Genomic DNA, 19313 nt, shown 5'->3' with positions numbered 1-19313 from the left:
CAGGAACCCTATGATTATATTGGGAAATTCTAGGGAACCCCAACCCTCTCTACCAGTGCATCCGAGATCAGATGTTGCTATTTTGTAAGCCCTTCTCACCATTACATGGCTGACTTCTCACACAATGAAACATTGTAGAACGGTGAGCAATATTTAATTTTCCTGTGTTTAAAGCAGCAGAACTGGCAATACTGTAAAAAAAACAATTGTTAAAAATTGGTTTGAAACAGGAATTTCTGCTCTGGGAACCCCATTAATTTCCGCTCTGGGGACCGCCTGCTTCCCGAGATACTTACCTCAAAAGGGGGTGCCGGTAGAAGCTCAGGCTGGGCTTGTTGGGGCTAACATAATGGCGGCTTAAATATCCCACATCACGTGAGCCAATAGGAAGCCGTGACATCATCCCTTGTGACTTCCTATTTGCCCACGTGACCCCGGGACACTTAACCTGCAAAGAGATACCGGCGCCCCCTTAGGAGGTAAGTATCTCTGGATGCAGGGGCTCCCCTGGAGCTGATATGACCATGGTTTAGCTCCGGAGACCCCCAGCTTCAAAGCTATTATTATTATTTTTTTTTAAGTGTCCCCAGTTCTGCTACTTTAAACACGGGGAAAGGAAAGATCGCTCACCCTTCTGCCACGTTTCACGGTGTGAGACCACTCACTGTAATCGCATGTGTAGGAAGAAACGTGAGAGAGAGGGAAAAAAAAGTGACACATTTCGGCGTAAAGTGTGGACATACTTAAGCAAACAGGAAGAGATGAAAAAAAGCGAATTTCCTGTGAAAATGTCATTTGCCGTTCTGTATTTAGCATGCCAAGTTTGCTAATGCTGCTATCCAGCCGAAAATATTATTTTTTTGTCCTGCAAGTGTAAACAACGAGAAAAATGCCAGCATGTTTGAACGATTTAAGGTATTACTCATAATAGAACAAATTACTGTGTTAGGCAGTATAAATAGCTCTTAGCTGCAACATACACCATATACCATTTCATGTATCTTATCTAGATCTCACCCCGCTACTTAACTAATACAAAGTTGGAGCAAAAACAGTACCGTATTCAGAAAATGTGGGAGTTCGGGGTTTTCTCCGATATACCTTTGATAAATGTGTTTTGCTTCATTTTTGCCTTAGTTTTGCAGAAACTTTGATAAGTAGATCCTTGTATAAAATGTACAAATAGACTATTAATAGGGTGGCCAGGTGGCTTCTCCAAAAATACTGGGCACAATGGTGGAAGGTGCGACGTGCTCGAGACACACACACACACCTCTCTCTGCTCCATGTTGTTTCCTTCTCTCCTTGGTCTCACTCCCAGGCTCCTACTGATTGGCCGCATTACTCAGCAGCAGCCAATCAGGATGGACGAAGCTGCCCAGCCCCCTAGCAGCAGCCCCGCTCTCTCCCTGCTCAGGGGAAATCCCGCGGCCCCCACAGCCGGTCAGGTCACTGTGTCCAGAGAGGTAACACCAGACACATACATGTCCAGTATTATCTCTAAGTTTGTACTGGACAGAGTCTAAATACAGGACAGTCCGGTTCAATACTGGACACCTGGTAGCCCTGACTAATAAATGCAGACTGCATTATATTTTGTGACATATGATAACGAATGTAATAGGCTGTGTTGTGAATGTAATAGGCTGTGCTGTGAATGTAATAGGCTGTGTTGTGAATGTAATAGGCTGTGTTGTGAATGTAATAGGCTGTGTTGTGAATGTAATAGGCTGTGCTGTGAATGTAATAGGCTGTGTTGTGAATGTAATAGGCTGTGCTGTGAATGTAATAGGCTGTGTTGTGAATGTAATAGGCTGTGTTGTGAATGTAATAGGCTGTGCTGTGAATGTAATAGGCTGTGTTGTGAATGTAATAGGCTGTGTTGTGAATGTAATAGGCTGTGTTGTGAATGTAATAGGCTGTGATGTGAATGTAATAGGCTGTGCTGTGAATGTAATAGGCTGTGTTGTGAATGTAATAGGCTGTGCTGTGAATGTAATAGGCTGTGCTGTGAATGTAATAGGCTGTGCAGTGAATGTAATAGGCTGTGCTGTGAATGTAATAGGCTGTGTTGTGAATGTAATAGGCTGTGCTGTGAATGTAATAGGCTGTGCTGTGAATGTAATAGGCTGTGTTGTGAATGTAATAGGCTGTGATGTGAATGTAATAGGCTGTGCTGTGAATGTAATAGGCTGTGTTGTGAATGTAATAGGCTGTGTTGTGAATGTAATAGGCTGTGTTGTGAATGTAATAGGCTGTGCAGTGAATGTAATAGGCTGTGCTGTGAATGTAATAGGCTGTGTTGTGAATGTAATAGGCTGTGCTGTGAATGTAATAGGCTGTGTTGTGAATGTAATAGGCTGTGCTGTGAATGTAATAGGCTGTGTTGTGAATGTAATAGGCTGTGTTGTGAATGTAATAGGCTGTGCTGTGAATGTAATAGGCTGTGTTGTGAATGTAATAGGCTGTGCTGTGAATGTAATAGGCTGTGCTGTGAATGTAATAGGCTGTGTTGTGAATGTAATAGGCTGTGATGTGAATGTAATAGGCTGTGCTGTGAATGTAATAGGCTGTGTTGTGAATGTAATAGGCTGTGTTGTGAATGTAATAGGCTGTGTTGTGAATGTAATAGGCTGTGTTGTGAATGTAATAGGCTGTGTTGTGAATGTAATAGGCTGTGTTGTGAATGTAATAGGCTGTGTTGTGAATGTAATAGGCTGTGTTGTGAATGTAATAGGCTGTGCTGTGAATGTAATAGGCTGTGTTGTGAATGTAATAGGCTGTGTTGTGAATGTAATAGGCTGTGTTGTGAATGTAATAGGCTGTGTTGTGAATGTAATAGGCTGTGTTGTGAATGTAATAGGCTGTGCTGTGAATGTAATAGGCTGTGTTGTGAATGTAATAGGCTGTGCTGTGAATGTAATATGCTGTGTTGTGAATGTAATAGGCTGTGTTGTGAATGTAATAGGCTGTGTTGTGAATGTAATAGGCTGTGCTGGGAATGTAATAGGCTGTGCTGTGAATGTAATAGGCTGTGCTGTGAATGTAATAGGCTGTGCTGTGAATGTAATAGGCTGTGCTGTGAATGTAATAGGCTGTGCTGTGAATGTAATAGGCTGTGTTGTGAATGTAATAGGCTGTGTTGTGAATGTAATAGGCTGTGCTGTGAATGTAATAGGCTGTGTTGTGAATGTAATAGGCTGTGTTGTGAATGTAATAGGCTGTGTTGTGAATGTAATAGGCTGTGATGTGAATGTAATAGGCTGTGCTGTGAATGTAATAGGCTGTGTTGTGAATGTAATAGGCTGTGCTGTGAATGTAATAGGCTGTGCTGTGAATGTAATAGGCTGTGCAGTGAATGTAATAGGCTGTGCTGTGAATGTAATAGGCTGTGTTGTGAATGTAATAGGCTGTGCTGTGAATGTAATAGGCTGTGCTGTGAATGTAATAGGCTGTGTTGTGAATGTAATAGGCTGTGATGTGAATGTAATAGGCTGTGCTGTGAATGTAATAGGCTGTGTTGTGAATGTAATAGGCTGTGTTGTGAATGTAATAGGCTGTGCTGTGAATGTAATAGGCTGTGTTGTGAATGTAATAGGCTGTGCTGTGAATGTAATAGGCTGTGTTGTGAATGTAATAGGCTGTGCTGTGAATGTAATAGGCTGTGCTGTGAATGTAATAGGCTGTGTTGTGAATGTAATAGGCTGTGTTGTGAATGTAATAGGCTGTGCTGTGAATGTAATAGGCTGTGCTGTGAATGTAATAGGCTGTGCAGTGAATGTAATAGGCTGTGCTGTGAATGTAATAGGCTGTGTTGTGAATGTAATAGGCTGTGCTGTGAATGTAATAGGCTGTGCTGTGAATGTAATAGGCTGTGTTGTGAATGTAATAGGCTGTGATGTGAATGTAATAGGCTGTGCTGTGAATGTAATAGGCTGTGTTGTGAATGTAATAGGCTGTGTTGTGAATGTAATAGGCTGTGTTGTGAATGTAATAGGCTGTGTTGTGAATGTAATAGGCTGTGTTGTGAATGTAATAGGCTGTGTTGTGAATGTAATAGGCTGTGTTGTGAATGTAATAGGCTGTGCTGTGAATGTAATAGGCTGTGTTGTGAATGTAATAGGCTGTGTTGTGAATGTAATAGGCTGTGTTGTGAATGTAATAGGCTGTGTTGTGAATGTAATAGGCTGTGTTGTGAATGTAATAGGCTGTGCTGTGAATGTAATAGGCTGTGTTGTGAATGTAATAGGCTGTGCTGTGAATGTAATATGCTGTGTTGTGAATGTAATAGGCTGTGTTGTGAATGTAATAGGCTGTGTTGTGAATGTAATAGGCTGTGCTGGGAATGTAATAGGCTGTGCTGTGAATGTAATAGGCTGTGCTGTGAATGTAATAGGCTGTGCTGTGAATGTAATAGGCTGTGCTGTGAATGTAATAGGCTGTGTTGTGAATGTAATAGGCTGTGCTGTGAATGTAATAGGCTGTGTTGTGAATGTAATAGGCTGTGCTGTGAATGTAATAGGCTGTGCTGTGAATGTAATAGGCTGTGTTGTGAATGTAATAGGCTGTGTTGTGAATGTAATAGGCTGTGTTGTGAATGTAATAGGCTGTGCTGTGAATGTAATAGGCTGTGTTGTGAATGTAATAGGCTGTGCTGTGAATGTAATAGGCTGTGTTGTGAATGTAATAGGCTGTGTTGTGAATGTAATAGGCTGTGTTGTGAATGTAATAGGCTGTGCTGTGAATGTAATAGGCTGTGTTGTGAATGTAATAGGCTGTGCTGTGAATGTAATAGGCTGTGTTGTGAATGTAATAGGCTGTGCTGTGAATGTAATAGGCTGTGTTGTGAATGTAATAGGCTGTGTTGTGAATGTAATAGGCTGTGTTGTGAATGTAATAGGCTGTGCTGTGAATGTAATAGGCTGTGTTGTGAATGTAATAGGCTGTGTTGTGAATGTAATAGGCTGTGCTGTGAATGTAATAGGCTGTGCTGTGAATGTAATAGGCTGTGTTGTGAATGTAATAGGCTGTGTTGTGAATGTAATAGGCTGTGCTGTGAATGTAATAGGCTGTGTTGTGAATGTAATAGGCTGTGCTGTGAATGTAATAGGCTGTGTTGTGAATGTAATAGGCTGTGCTGTGAATGTAATAGGCTGTGTTGTGAATGTAATAGGCTGTGCTGTGAATGTAATAGGCTGTGCTGTGAATGTAATAGGCTGTGTTGTGAATGTAATAGGCTGTGTTGTGAATGTAATAGGCTGTGCTGTGAATGTAATAGGCTGTGTTGTGAATGTAATAGGCTGTGTTGTGAATGTAATAGGCTGTGTTGTGAATGTAATAGGCTGTGTTGTGAATGTAATAGGCTGTGTTGTGAATGTAATAGGCTGTGCTGTGAATGTAATAGGCTGTGTTGTGAATGTAATAGGCTGTGTTGTGAATGTAATAGGCTGTGCTGTGAATGTAATAGGCTGTGTTGTGAATGTAATAGGCTGTGCTGTGAATGTAATCGGCTGTGCTGTGAATGTAATAGGCTGTGCTGTGAATGTAATAGGCTGTGTTGTGAATGTAATAGGCTGTGCTGTGAATGTAATAGGCTGTGCTGTGAATGTAATAGGCTGTGCTGTGAATGTAATAGGCTGTGCTGTGAATGTAATAGGCTGTGCTGTGAATGTAATAGGCTGTGCTGTGAATGTAATAGGCTGTGCTGTGAATGTAATAGGCTGTGTTGTGAATGTAATAGGCTGTGCTGTGAATGTAATAGGCTGTGCTGTGAATGTAATAGGCTGTGTTGTGAATGTAATAGGCTGTGTTGTGAATGTAATAGGCTGTGTTGTGAATGTAATAGGCTGTGTTGTGAATGTAATAGGCTGTGCTGTGAATGTAATAGGCTGTGTTGTGAATGTAATAGGCTGTGTTGTGAATGTAATAGGCTGTGCTGTGAATGTAATAGGCTGTGCTGTGAATGTAATAGGCTGTGCTGTGAATGTAATAGGCTGTGCTGTGAATGTAATAGGCTGTGTTGTGAATGTAATAGGCTGTGTTGTGAATGTAATAGGCTGTGCTGTGAATGTAATAGGCTGTGCTGTGAATGTAATAGGCTGTGTTGTGAATGTAATAGGCTGTGCTGTGAATGTAATAGGCTGTGTTGTGAATGTAATAGGCTGTGTTGTGAATGTAATAGGCTGTGTTGTGAATGTAATAGGCTGTGCTGTGAATGTAATAGGCTGTGTTGTGAATGTAATAGGCTGTGTTGTGAATGTAATAGGCTGTGCTGTGAATGTAATAGGCTGTGCTGTGAATGTAATAGGCTGTGCTGTGAATGTAATAGGCTGTGCTGTGAATGTAATAGGCTGTGTTGTGAATGTAATAGGCTGTGTTGTGAATGTAATAGGCTGTGTTGTGAATGTAATAGGCTGTGTTGTGAATGTAATAGGCTGTGTTGTGAATGTAATAGGCTGTGCTGTGAATGTAATAGGCTGTGTTGTGAATGTAATAGGCTGTGCTGTGAATGTAATAGGCTGTGTTGTGAATGTAATAGGCTGTGTTGTGAATGTAATAGGCTGTGCTGTGAATGTAATAGGCTGTGTTGTGAATGTAATAGGCTGTGTTGTGAATGTAATAGGCTGTGCTGTGAATGTAATAGGCTGTGCTGTGAATGTAATAGGCTGTGTTGTGAATGTAATAGGCTGTGCTGTGAATGTAATAGGCTGTGCTGTGAATGTAATAGGCTGTGCTGTGAATGTAATAGGCTGTGCTGTGAATGTAATAGGCTGTGTTGTGAATGTAATAGGCTGTGTTGTGAATGTAATAGGCTGTGTTGTGAATGTAATAGGCTGTGCTGTGAATGTAATAGGCTGTGCTGTGAATGTAATAGGCTGTGCTGTGAATGTAATAGGCTGTGCTGTGAATGTAATAGGCTGTGCTGTGAATGTAATAGGCTGTGTTGTGAATGTAATAGGCTGTGCTGTGAATGTAATAGGCAGTGTTGTGAATGTAATAGGCTGTGCTGTGAATGTAATAGGCTGTGCTGTGAATGTAATAGGCTGTGTTGTGAATGTAATAGGCTGTGTTGTGAATGTAATAGGCTGTGTTGTGAATGTAATAGGCTGTGTTGTGAATGTAATAGGCTGTGCTGTGAATGTAATAGGCTGTGTTGTGAATGTAATAGGCTGTGTTGTGAATGTAATAGGCTGTGCTGTGAATGTAATAGGCTGTGCTGTGAATGTAATAGGCTGTGCTGTGAATGTAATAGGCTGTGCTGTGAATGTAATAGGCTGTGTTGTGAATGTAATAGGCTGTGTTGTGAATGTAATAGGCTGTGCTGTGAATGTAATAGGCTGTGCTGTGAATGTAATAGGCTGTGTTGTGAATGTAATAGGCTGTGCTGTGAATGTAATAGGCTGTGCTGTGAATGTAATAGGCTGTGCTGTGAATGTAATAGGCTGTGCTGTGAATGTAATAGGCTGTGTTGTGAATGTAATAGGCTGTGCTGTGAATGTAATAGGCTGTGTTGTGAATGTAATAGGCTGTGCTGTGAATGTAATAGGCTGTGCTGTGAATGTAATAGGCTGTGTTGTGAATGTAATAGGCTGTGCTGTGAATGTAATAGGCTGTGCTGTGAATGTAATAGGCTGTGCTGTGAATGTAATAGGCTGTGCTGTGAATGTAATAGGCTGTGTTGTGAATGTAATAGGCTGTGTTGTGAATGTAATAGGCTGTGCTGTGAATGTAATAGGCTGTGCTGTGAATGTAATAGGCTGTGCTGTGAATGTAATAGGCTGTGCTGTGAATGTAATAGGCTGTGCTGTGAATGTAATAGGCTGTGCTGTGAATGTAATAGGCTGTGCTGTGAATGTAATAGGCTGTGTTGTGAATGTAATAGGCTGTGCTGTGAATGTAATAGGCTGTGTTGTGAATGTAATAGGCTGTGTTGTGAATGTAATAGGCTGTGTTGTGAATGTAATAGGCTGTGCTGTGAATGTAATAGGCTGTGCTGTGAATGTAATAGGCTGTGTTGTGAATGTAATAGGCTGTGCTGTGAATGTAATAGGCTGTGCTGTGAATGTAATAGGCTGTGCTGTGAATGTAATAGGCTGTGCTGTGAATGTAATAGGCTGTGTTGTGAATGTAATAGGCTGTGTTGTGAATGTAATAGGCTGTGTTGTGAATGTAATAGGCTGTGTTGTGAATGTAATAGGCTGTGCTGTGAATGTAATAGGCTGTGTTGTGAATGTAATAGGCTGTGTTGTGAATGTTAGTAAATTAAACAGAATATATATATAGATGTGTGTTTGTGTGTCCTTTACTTTAAACAATTTTCCATCATCAACATTTTATATATTGGATAAACTGTGTGAATAAACTGTATGTAAGCATTTATATATAACCACTTGGGTTAGTAATAGAGAATAGTAATAGTGATATTAAATAAATTATAATATCTCAGATATAATTATCATATAACACACACACATATATACACACATATATACACAAAGGGCCAGCCTTACCTTTGTAGAGCTCAAGGCGAGGTGCCGGGGGCCCTCCTCCTGCAGCGTAATGATGTCACCGCGTAGCAATGTCACGGTGTCATGGCAATGCGGTGCGTCGCCATCACAACAGACGCTGCAGAAGGCCACTCCGCATAAGGTAAGACCGTCCCCGTCCCCCAGCTACAGACAAATTCCGGCCCACGTTCCTACCTTTAGGGTAAGCTGCGGGGCGGCCGTGCGCAGGTTCGGGACTCCACAGCTCCCTCCTCCTGCTCTCCCCTCTCCTGTTGGGCGGAATTTGGATCCCAGCGCCAACAGCAGGAGGGAGAGGAGGGAGCGTGTGGCTCCCTGAAGGTCGCCTTGCCCTAAGGCCAGCCCTGCTTTTATATATGTAGCTAGGTTCTCCCTGGGCCCCCTTACCTCCGTTTGAGTGCGCGCTCCAGGCAAGTGGGGGCGGCAGTGCGGGGGGGGGGGTGGAGCGACGAGCGGACCACTGGGGGCTCCGGCGGCTCCCTCTGCAGGGCGCCACCATCTTAGTTGCAATCGCACATGCACAAGATGCCGCGCATGCGCAGTATAGGCACGCAAAGTGGTCATTAAACAGAATAGGCTAAGCAAGGGACTACAACCCCCAGCAGTTTTAGGGGCTGTGATCAGATGGGTGCGAACAGCCAATAGGGCTGCAGCTTCTCCTGCAGGGAGATATTGATACTTTTGGCATGTCTGCACCACGCCAGTCAGAGTTGGGACAAGGAAGGAGTAGGTTGTGTTTGCGCAGGTGTCTGTGGCACCTACACTAGGCCACCACTAGGCCACCTGTTAGGCCCCATCTAGGCCCCGACTCCCACATAGCTTGTGGCTGCTATAGGGACTGTCCCTTAGACAGGGACATTGCCCGCTTAGCACTATCAGTGTCAGGGACACAGTGAGACGCTGCACGGTGACTGCGGTCCAGAATCAGACCATAGAGACAAAGCCAGGACGCGGCTGCGCTGGCCCTAGGTAATCTGTGAGCCGGATCACCCATCTATACAGAGACTCTCTTCATGGTGGTACGATCCACCCAACGTGGAGGCGGAGGCTCCGGGATTCATCACTTCAGATCCGTGGATCCCATCTTCATCTGCGTTACCGGGTGTGGACACACACGGCAGGTACCCAACGCATCACGTGCACCAACTCAACACTTTAGTGGGGCAGCGCTGTCTCACACATTTGGGCAGGTTGGCTCTCGGGTGATACTGGGACGGTCCGGTGCCCGGAGCATCTCAGTACATTGGGATAAACCCCACAGGGGTGTGGACACTGTGTTGGGGAGGCACGGTGAGGGGTAATGGCCCCGCGGGGTCTGTGAGTGTGTATCTTATTCGTATTATTAGTTCTATGAGGTGTATAGTAAAACTGTTCTGCTTTCCACGTGTGTACTCTTTATTGTCCTGTAACGGGGTCATTCCACTCAGTAGAATCCCATTACAGGTGGAGGCGCTACCGAACGATCACTCAGATTTATAACAGGTTCCCAGCAGCGGAGGCTCAGGCCTCCTGTGAGCCACAGGTATTGCACCGCACCACACACACTGTAGCTACACATCTCCCAGGGGGTGGGGGAAAGTGCGCTACATATATATATATATATATATATATATATATATATATATATATATATATATATATTCCCTTACCTTGACTATTCAATTAAAGCTGGTACAATAATCAGCAGTGCCCTCAGTCTCTTTACATATAATGGAGCTGTACTTATGACTATTAGAAAAGTGAAACCCTAAACCCAACTCAGAGGTGACGCACGCACAAAGGTTGAAATAAAAGTGTGAGTGTATAAAGTGCCAAAGGATTTACAACTCTGCATTTGTAATTGTGCAGCCGGGCACATTTGTGGTTTAATGAGTGTTACCTCGGGGAACATAGGCAAACAGGGAAGAAACCCCATTAGAATAAGGTGGATAAATATCGGTCCACGGAAGCATAAGATCATCTAGAAAATTGCCAGAGTTTTCAAGGATCAGTTTTCATCTCGTGTCTTTTTGCGTCTGTGTATCGAAGGTCTTTGCTCCAAATTTTACGCTGTGTGCTGACGCTTGCGATTTGAAGAGCATCAGAAGGAGGAGTTGGGGAGGAGTTACATGGGGCACAGGTTATAATGAGATGTATCACATTCTGCGTCTGAAAATGTCAGTAAAAAAGACCCCAATGTATTGAAGAGCTATGCGGGTTATGGGTCCAATTCTCCTGACTGCAAAAGTCGAGCATAAAGAAAGCACCAAATTTAGCAAAGGTAAGCATCCAATAAAAAGCAGTTTTGTATCCCAACTTTTGGGTCCGTAACACCTTTCTGGTATATTTAGCCCAACTGAAAAACTGGGGCAAAACGCATGCATATGGCACCAGATTTCGGAACGAAAGGGAATTATAATAATAATATAGATAATAATAATAATAAGAAGAAGAAGACGAATTCCATACTCGGGTGTAACACAGGGCCAATTTTTTGTCAGCCCAGTAGAGTCCGGGTCCCAAAGACTTTACAATCTAATTGTGGTGCCTGAGATACAAGGAGATAAAGTGACTTGCTCAAGGTCACAAGGAGCCGACGCTGGGATCCAACCCGTGCTAAAAGGCAGCGTTTTCCTACCACCATCTGTACTTTTTTCCATTCTCTTTCCTTAACGTCAGAAAACGTTACCACAAACTCCTCTGACTAATAATGTGCGTGAAAGATACATCATTGTTTTATTCATGGTTTTTCTTCTACACATGTAAATGTACTTTTCAGAAGCTCGATTTAAAGCACCCCAGATAATCAGTCAGCGTTTTCTCAGGATTACTGAGTAATATTAGTAAGCCCAATGCACTGGGGAGAAGAGTTTAAGGGCTGTTTTCTCACATGCACGGCTCTTACAGGCGATCATACTGTACAAATATTCATTTTAATAATAGTGTAGATGAGCAGGGGGTCTCCTGAGCTGAACCGCATTGGTTTCAGCCTCAGGGACCCCCTACTGCATGAGATACAGGCCCCGTTATGGGGGTGCCGGTATCCCTGTCCTTTGAAATCTCCCGCGTCACGTGAGAGGGACAGTGTCCAGCATCCGACCACTGAGGCAAAGCAGGCTGCTGCTGCTGCTGATGATAATCAGTCTACAACCTCCATGCAGCGTGTGTAAGGGATACGAAACCCACGTTTTACACACAGAGAAAATGAGATCCTTGTGGAAGGTGTTATGGCGTTATTTCCTAAACTGTACGGGTCATTGGCAGGTAAGAACATTAATCATCAAATTAAGTGTACTCATTAATAATTAAATGTATCTGAACAGTTAAACCTTTCCATTTAATACACTTATGAATGTAACATCGACATGTTAAACATGTATGCTATAACGGAGGTGTGCTGCTCATGTATAGACACATTATTAGTCACGAATGCGCACATTACATACACTAATGGGTGTCTGGAACTACATGTACATTTTCGTTGGGATACATATACTCGTACTAGCTGTTACAACATCCCTTTCATATATTACAATAGTTAATATATTAGCTGTAATTATGAAATCACACTACTTATATGTACAGTGGCCTATAGTCGTGTATTAATATTTTTTTACATATATACACAGCGAGAACGAAAAGCAGCGAAAAAAACAAGCCGTGGGCAGCGATCTGCACATCGGTCGCTGCATGTGGTCAATTCCGACGAACAGCCGAGACGTGCAAGAAACGGTTTGGCGATAATTAAATTACGTCTTAAAAAAAGATGGCAAAGGCTGGTCGCCATGCCTGTGGCACAGGAGGTGGGCCTCCTGCATCTCTCCACTGGCAGTCGCATGAACAGAAGATGTACCCAATCATGGACCACCAACTGTTTTTTGGGATTGGAGGGGACAGGGATATCGGGCCTATTCTTTCCCAGACGGCACAAGGTGAGTACTATGTTCAATCTGTCTTCATTTATTCATAAATACTGTATTAAAAGGGAATCATTTATACATCTCGAAAATATTCAAGTTTATATGATGCTGTGAAGTAATCGCTAAATGGCACAGGTCATTATGCTCACTTTGTGTAAATCATGCTTGTTATGTAAAGGATACACTTAGACAATGTATAGCATCTTAATAAATGGAGACACACATGCGTTTAAGTGCACATCTATTATTAAGTATCTATATGGTCATGGTTGGACCCTTGTAGGTTTAGCATAACATTTGTGAGGTATGACATTTATACAAGAGTACTGTGTATGTATGTGCAATATTAGATATATATTAAAATGATATATCTTTGTCTAATATTTAATTTTTAAAACACATACAAATGATATGATAGGAAGTGCACATCATATGTGCACAATAGCTATAAATCAATTAATGTCCATATATGAAAAGGACCATTTTTGGTATTTTTAAAATAATACATATTGTATATTTTGATCAGATACTGAGATAACTTGCTTATCATGCACATATTATTATATGGGTATGATGTACCACTATACTACTCAATGGGTACAGGGTGGGTATAGTGGGTCTGGGGTGGGTGCTTAGGCCTCCCGGGTGGGTATCGGGGCAGGGTGGATTAACCCTCCAATTGCTATAACGGTTATTAACAGCTACGGTGATTAAGGGGTTTGGGGCCATTAGAATGTATTTATTATGTATGTATGCTGTCTGCCAACGGAGGACAGGACCTGCTGTATCGTGAGGTGGACGACCATCATATTGCTGTGGTAAGTAGAACTGTATTTATTAACTTTATTTATGCTGGCTAATGTTGTGATTAATAATGGGCAAATAATCTATTATCCATATCTGGATAATAGTTATTTTGCCCATTACTGTACTGTATGTGTTTGGTGTGGGGGGGGGGGAGGATTGATTGAAATGTAGGCCATGTTTTATTTGTTGACATACAGGGTTGGTACCTTAGGTCTGCGGGGACCTATGGAGACCACCTGAGGACCTCCGGACGCCCACGGGTACCACATGCGGACCCAAGGGGGACACCTGCGGGGAAGAACCAAGGGTCCCACAGCTGTGGGGGCCCCGCAAGGACCACTTGAGGGCCCCAGACCCCCGTGGGAACCACCCGAGGGCCCTCAGACACCTGTGGGGATGACCCGGGGACCCCCACACACCCGTGGACCCCATTTGGAGCCCACGGTGTCCCGTGGGGACCACCTGGAGGCCCACAGCGCCTAGCGGACCACCGGAGACCCCCAGACACCTGTGGGTACCCCCCTCTGGTGCACTGTGGGGCCTGCAGACACCTGTTGGGCCCACGGGGACCCCCGCCGGCATGGGGTATTAATCCTATATGTCAAATAATAAATATTGGTTTTATGGGAGGGGCTCAGGGGGTGGGTGTTGTGTTTGGTGCTTAATAAATATTTAAATGTTATTAATAGTGTACTGTAGATGTGCAGGGGGTCTCCGTAGCAGAACCGCGTTGGTTTGAGGTCCGGGACCCCCTGCTTCTCGAGATACAGGCCCCTTTATGGGGTGCCGGTATCTCCAATACATGTAAATGTCCCGTGTCACGCGATCGGAACATCTCAAAGCATAGGAGATACCGGCACCCCATAAAGGAGCCTGTATCTCAAGAAGCAGGGGGTCTCCGGACCTCAAACCAATGCGGTTCTGCTCCGGAGAGCCCCTGCACATCTACACTATTAATAACATTTAAATGTAAAAATATTTTTTAGACACTGAGAGAGGCGGATCTCTCTGCTGCAGCAGACAGGTCTCGCCAGGGGAGCCCTTATCGGCAGGGTAGGTCATCTCTCCGCTGGCAACTCGCCATGTTTGCTCAGGTTGCTCTCACAGATATCTGGGCCTTCCTGCATACCGTGAGAGCAAATCGGCAAAACTATGGCGAGTTCAAACCCCTGCCGATAGTGCCTTTGCGCCGTTGACTGCATAGGCCCCAGATGAGATATTAAACTATTTATATTCCCATGCACATTCTGTAATGACCACACTTTCACATAAGCACAGAAAAGGTTGCACACAGTACATCATTTCATTGGCGTAAAGTCATGTGGTTTAAAATTAACCATCGCAGGTCTTTCTAAAAGTAACTGACCTCATGTGTCCAAAAAAGTCTTTTACACGGACAATAAAACGTGTGTGTGTGTGTGTGTGTGTGTGTGTGTGTGTGTGTGTGTGTGTGTGTGTGTGTGTGTGTGTGTGTGTGTGTGTGTGTGTGTGTGTGTGTGTGTGTGTGTGTGTGTGTGTGTGTGTGATATTAATAAACGTATTAGCATTAATTAACTCTATATATTTTGTGTTACCAAACTTGCCCCCAAAAAATTAAAACAGAATTCAAATTTGATCTGTGTACACTATGATGTTGTGGCAATAGGCCAGATGACGTTGTACTCTTGTGTTTAACATAAATTGGATAGCACCAGAAATTAGGCTATGGTCACAGTCAGCACTGTAGCACGCGCGCCTGGCGGGGGGGGCGGCGCGTGCACAGCGCTTCACTGCGATATGAGGGCTGCGGGGTAGTAAAAGGTTGCGGCGCAGGGGGCGTCTGGGTTTTTGCAGGGGCGTGGTTATAACCTGACGCGGCTGTTTCGCCCTCATTGCCTGAAACACCGGCGGGGGCGTGGCTACACCTACGTCGAAATTTGTAAGCACAATTGTGCTGTATTTTTTTTTAAAAAAAGGTCGTACAGCGCGGATGCCAAATGCGCGCCAATGTGCGTACTGGGCACAGCCCCATTGAGGGGCGGTACTTGTACGCACACACATTGGGGCCGCAGACTAAGTTTCACGTGTGAATTTAAAGTGTATTGTAAAACATTTTTCTAAATATCCACCATTTAAAATACTTATATAATGTTTAGATTAGCTGATGTTAATGGCATATGCACATAACAAATAACATTGATGTTAAAGTCAGACAGATTTATTGTTAAGCAGATGATACAACGCATAACAATATACATTTTGTAAAAAAAAAAAAAAAACAGTAGCACATAATTATTTTGTCATTATGTTCCAAACAAATTATATTTTTAATGTTATAGTTGTGGCTGAGGAAAAAGACTCTGATTTGTCAACCCAAAATCTTGACGAATTGGACAGTGAGGAGGAAATGGTTGAGGAGACCGAAGTGCTTCAACCTGTGGAGGAACCCAAAGATAAATATGCTGAGGTACTCCGCGAACTGGATGTGCCTGCCCCAGATGACACTACACCCCAGCTGTTTGTCGAGGGTTACAATCGGGAACAGGATATCAGAGATCCTAAAATAGAAGCTGAAGAGGACAGCGATTTGTCAACCCAAAATCTTGACGAATTGGACAGTGAGGAGGAAATGGTTGAGGAGACCCAAGTGCTTCATCCTGTGGAGGAACCCGAACATAAATATGCTGAGGTACTCCGCGAACTGGATGTGCCTGACCCAGATGACACTACACCCCAACTGTTTGTCGAGGGTTACAATCAGGAACAGGATATCAGAGATCCTAAAATAAAAGCTGAAGAGGACAGCGAGCCCCTCCAAGCAGACCAATGGGACAATGGGTGTGCAGCTGAATTGGCATCATTAAAATCTGCAGAGCAATCGTTTTTCCAAAATCAACAGGCTATGGCAGCCAACCAGCAGGAAACCAATCGTACCATTTGTGAAGAATTAAGAAACATGCGAGGCATTTTCACACAACAACTGGATACTCTGACGGCTATTTCTAATAGTTTAACAATTATAGCACAATGTATGACACAGCCACCGCCAATGCCACCGCCAATGCCACAGCCACCGCCAATGCCGCAGCCACCGCCACAGCAACATCAAAATCAAATGTTTGAAGCACTGGCACAGGCATTGGGACTGGCACACCCAATGCCACATCAACAGGCATATCTACATGGAATGGGACTGGCACTGCCAATGCCAATGCAACAGGCATATCTACAGCCTGAAGCACAGGCACTGCCCATGCAAATGCCAATGCCGCAGCAACAGGCATATGTACAGCCAGAAGCACAGGCACAAGCAACCAGCCAAACAACTGTTGTGGCCCCAGCAATGGCAGAAGGTGTAGCACCAATCGCTGACACACAAAGCACTTCAACATTATCTTCCACGCCTACCACTGAAAATGCAAGCATATTAAGGCGTAGCACCCGTTCTTCACAAAAAAAGTTTAAAAAAAAATAAATCATCATTCGCATATCTTCTCAAAAGTACCATTACATTCACATACTGTATCTTCTCAAAAGTACCATTACATATTCATTTTGACCATCGGATATATTTCTCCATGCTGTCCCCTTAAATGATACACTAAGCATATACTAAATAACTATGATTACCTCTGTTTGTGGTTAGTTCAAAGTTTGTCTAAAATACCTATAAGGGAGTGCATGGTATGATATGTCTAATGAGAACAATGATCAATTAATCTATTATGATTTCAGCATGTCCTGCTTAAGTCTAGTGTATCTACAAATATCATAGCTGCATTTAATTGGATTACATGTCTGACTGATATCATATTCGAAATGTACACACAGTGAAGTGTGAAATGATTATACCTATTTTACACATTTAAGAATAACTTACTTTAATTCAGTAATGCTAAAGACATACTTAACAATGTGAAAAAAATAACTGAGCATTATTAAATATTTCATGTGCACACGTGAACTAAACAGCACAGCGATTCACATGTCTCAAGGATCATTATGCCGACATGATAAAGATTAAAATATTTATTACACACAGATAAACATAAGAATTAATTGGGAGCATTTGCCAAATTTCATAAGACATTATTACACAACAATGTGTGTATCGTAGTTTGGCTAATGGATCATTTTGAATCTGGCCTGTAAAATGATGCAGTACCCTGAACACCTGGATGTGGGAGCAGATTCCATGGACACTTCTTTCTTTGCCTAATGACCTTGGACCGTGTTGAACATATTCCCACCAATTTGATACTTTTGTACATAAGATGATTTTAAAGGAAGACTTTGCGTTATTTTCCTCCATTCCATGAGAACACATGCCGTTAGAAATATCTTCAAACAAGAAACCTCAGTTGTGTTACGCATATCTAATATATAGTGCTATTCAATACCGAAATGAGAAAAGAGCAACTGTATCAGAGCTATATGAATATATCACTGCCAAATACCATTTTATAAAAATCATCCAAAGCCTAAAGTATGGCGAAATTCGATCAGACGTACTTTATCAACCAATGATTGTTTTATTTGGAAGCCACCGTCTGCAAGAAACAGGGGTGGCTGTTGGGCAGTGCATGAATCAGGTATGCATATGTTTGCTAATGGAAATTTAAGAAGAGACAAAATTTGCAGATCCAACTGCAATGATATAGGTGCCCGCAGCGGTGCCTTTAATAATGTTCTGCTAAATTGTGATTCATTTCAACCGGAGGTGTACAACCAATCACACAACAATGCCGGAGCTAGCTATTACGATAACATGCAAACTAATGACCTGGCTCAAGCAGATGAAATGCCACAAAGTAACTATCTGTATCCGCCTCAGTACATGATACAATATCCAAACTTTGACGGAGAAAGCTACAACCCGAACGAGATGAACACACAGAACAAGAAATTGATTGACTACAGAAGATACCTCCAAAACACCACTTGCATCCCTGCACCTAATGTGAATGCAATATAATGCAGGTAACTATAACAAATGTACTTTATACAATCTGCTAATCGCTTTTTTCGCGTATACGTTCCAGCCATTACGCATGCGCATACCATTGCTAAATTTGTTAAAGCTTTACAAACATTTCCGTGCCCCTTTTACCTCTTCTCTGTTTTCTGTTAATATTACAGAGATCGCGTTGTGAAGCGCAACAGATGCCGGCACACACTTCTGAAAAAAGGTAAGATACAGTTAATGAGATCCGTGGCAAGATTGTTAAATGTTCAGGGCAATGGCACATGAAATCAGAGCTCGTCCTGCACATCCCTTAAATGTCATTCCACAATGTGTACACCCTTCATTTAGAAAAAAAATTGTTTATACATTTTAGACAGAGTTTAACAAATGGCATATGTGCAGAAATGCAGTAGATATATTGGAGTACTTTGCCTATGGATACATTAGGATGTGTTTGATCCGCTCATTCTGTGTTGGTCACTTAGATTAATGTGCGGAAATGCACAAGATTTCCAGCTAATATTTAACATTATAACGGCTAATTAATGTCGTGTAGCATTGTGTGTGTATATAACATTGTTGCAGTTATAGTACAGCAGGGCCCCGCTTCTCGGCGCTCTGCTTTTCGGCGATCCGCCAATACGGCAGCACCGAGAAGGGGGCCGCCATGTTGAATCCTAAATCGTACATGTGCAGAACGGGCGGGTGCACCCGGCGCGCATACGCAGACCGCAGTTTGCGTGCGCAGACCATAGGTTGCGCATGCGCAGAACGGTAAAAAATGCCGGTTTGCGCATGCGCAGAACTGAAAATCGCCGGATCTGCCGGCGATTTTCACTATACGGCGGGCCCCTGCAACGGAACCCACCGTATACCCGGGGCCCTCCTGTATGTGTGACAATACATTTGAGTCCATGCAGTATTGTGCATTTAAACTTTAAAAAAAATCATATTTGTTATATAATGTATTCATGCTTAGCAAAGCAACAAATATTACAAGATTTAGTTGGAAGATGTTCCGAAATTATTATAAAATAAAAAAGTCACGTGTAAGACTATTGTTACAATACAAAAACACGTATGATGTGGGTTTCTATGCAGCTGAACTTTTTAGGATAAACGTGTATATTTATAAGT

The 19313-nt window shown here is 42.8% G+C and overlaps 1 protein-coding gene across 2 annotated transcripts in view; it reads left to right on the top strand.

Annotated features, from left to right (window-relative positions):
- RUNX3 (RUNX family transcription factor 3) overlaps positions 1-19313 on the top strand; it is a 99661-nt gene that overhangs the window by 14339 nt on the left and 66009 nt on the right. Inside the window, exons 4-5 of one of the 2 annotated variants that reach the window (XR_012802108.1) lie at positions 15550-18190; positions 18350-18399. The exons of the other annotated variant lie outside the window; for it this stretch is intronic. The gene's annotated coding sequence lies outside the window, so the exon portion shown is untranslated. The remainder of the gene's footprint in view (positions 1-15549; positions 18191-18349; positions 18400-19313) is intronic. 2 annotated transcript variants of the gene reach the window in all.

This window comes from Ascaphus truei, chromosome 6 (assembly GCF_040206685.1).
Source record: "Ascaphus truei isolate aAscTru1 chromosome 6, aAscTru1.hap1, whole genome shotgun sequence".
Lineage (NCBI taxonomy): Eukaryota > Metazoa > Chordata > Amphibia > Anura > Ascaphidae > Ascaphus > Ascaphus truei.
The sequence above is the reverse complement of the archived record's forward strand: the minus strand, read 5'-3'. Positions and strand labels throughout refer to the sequence as shown.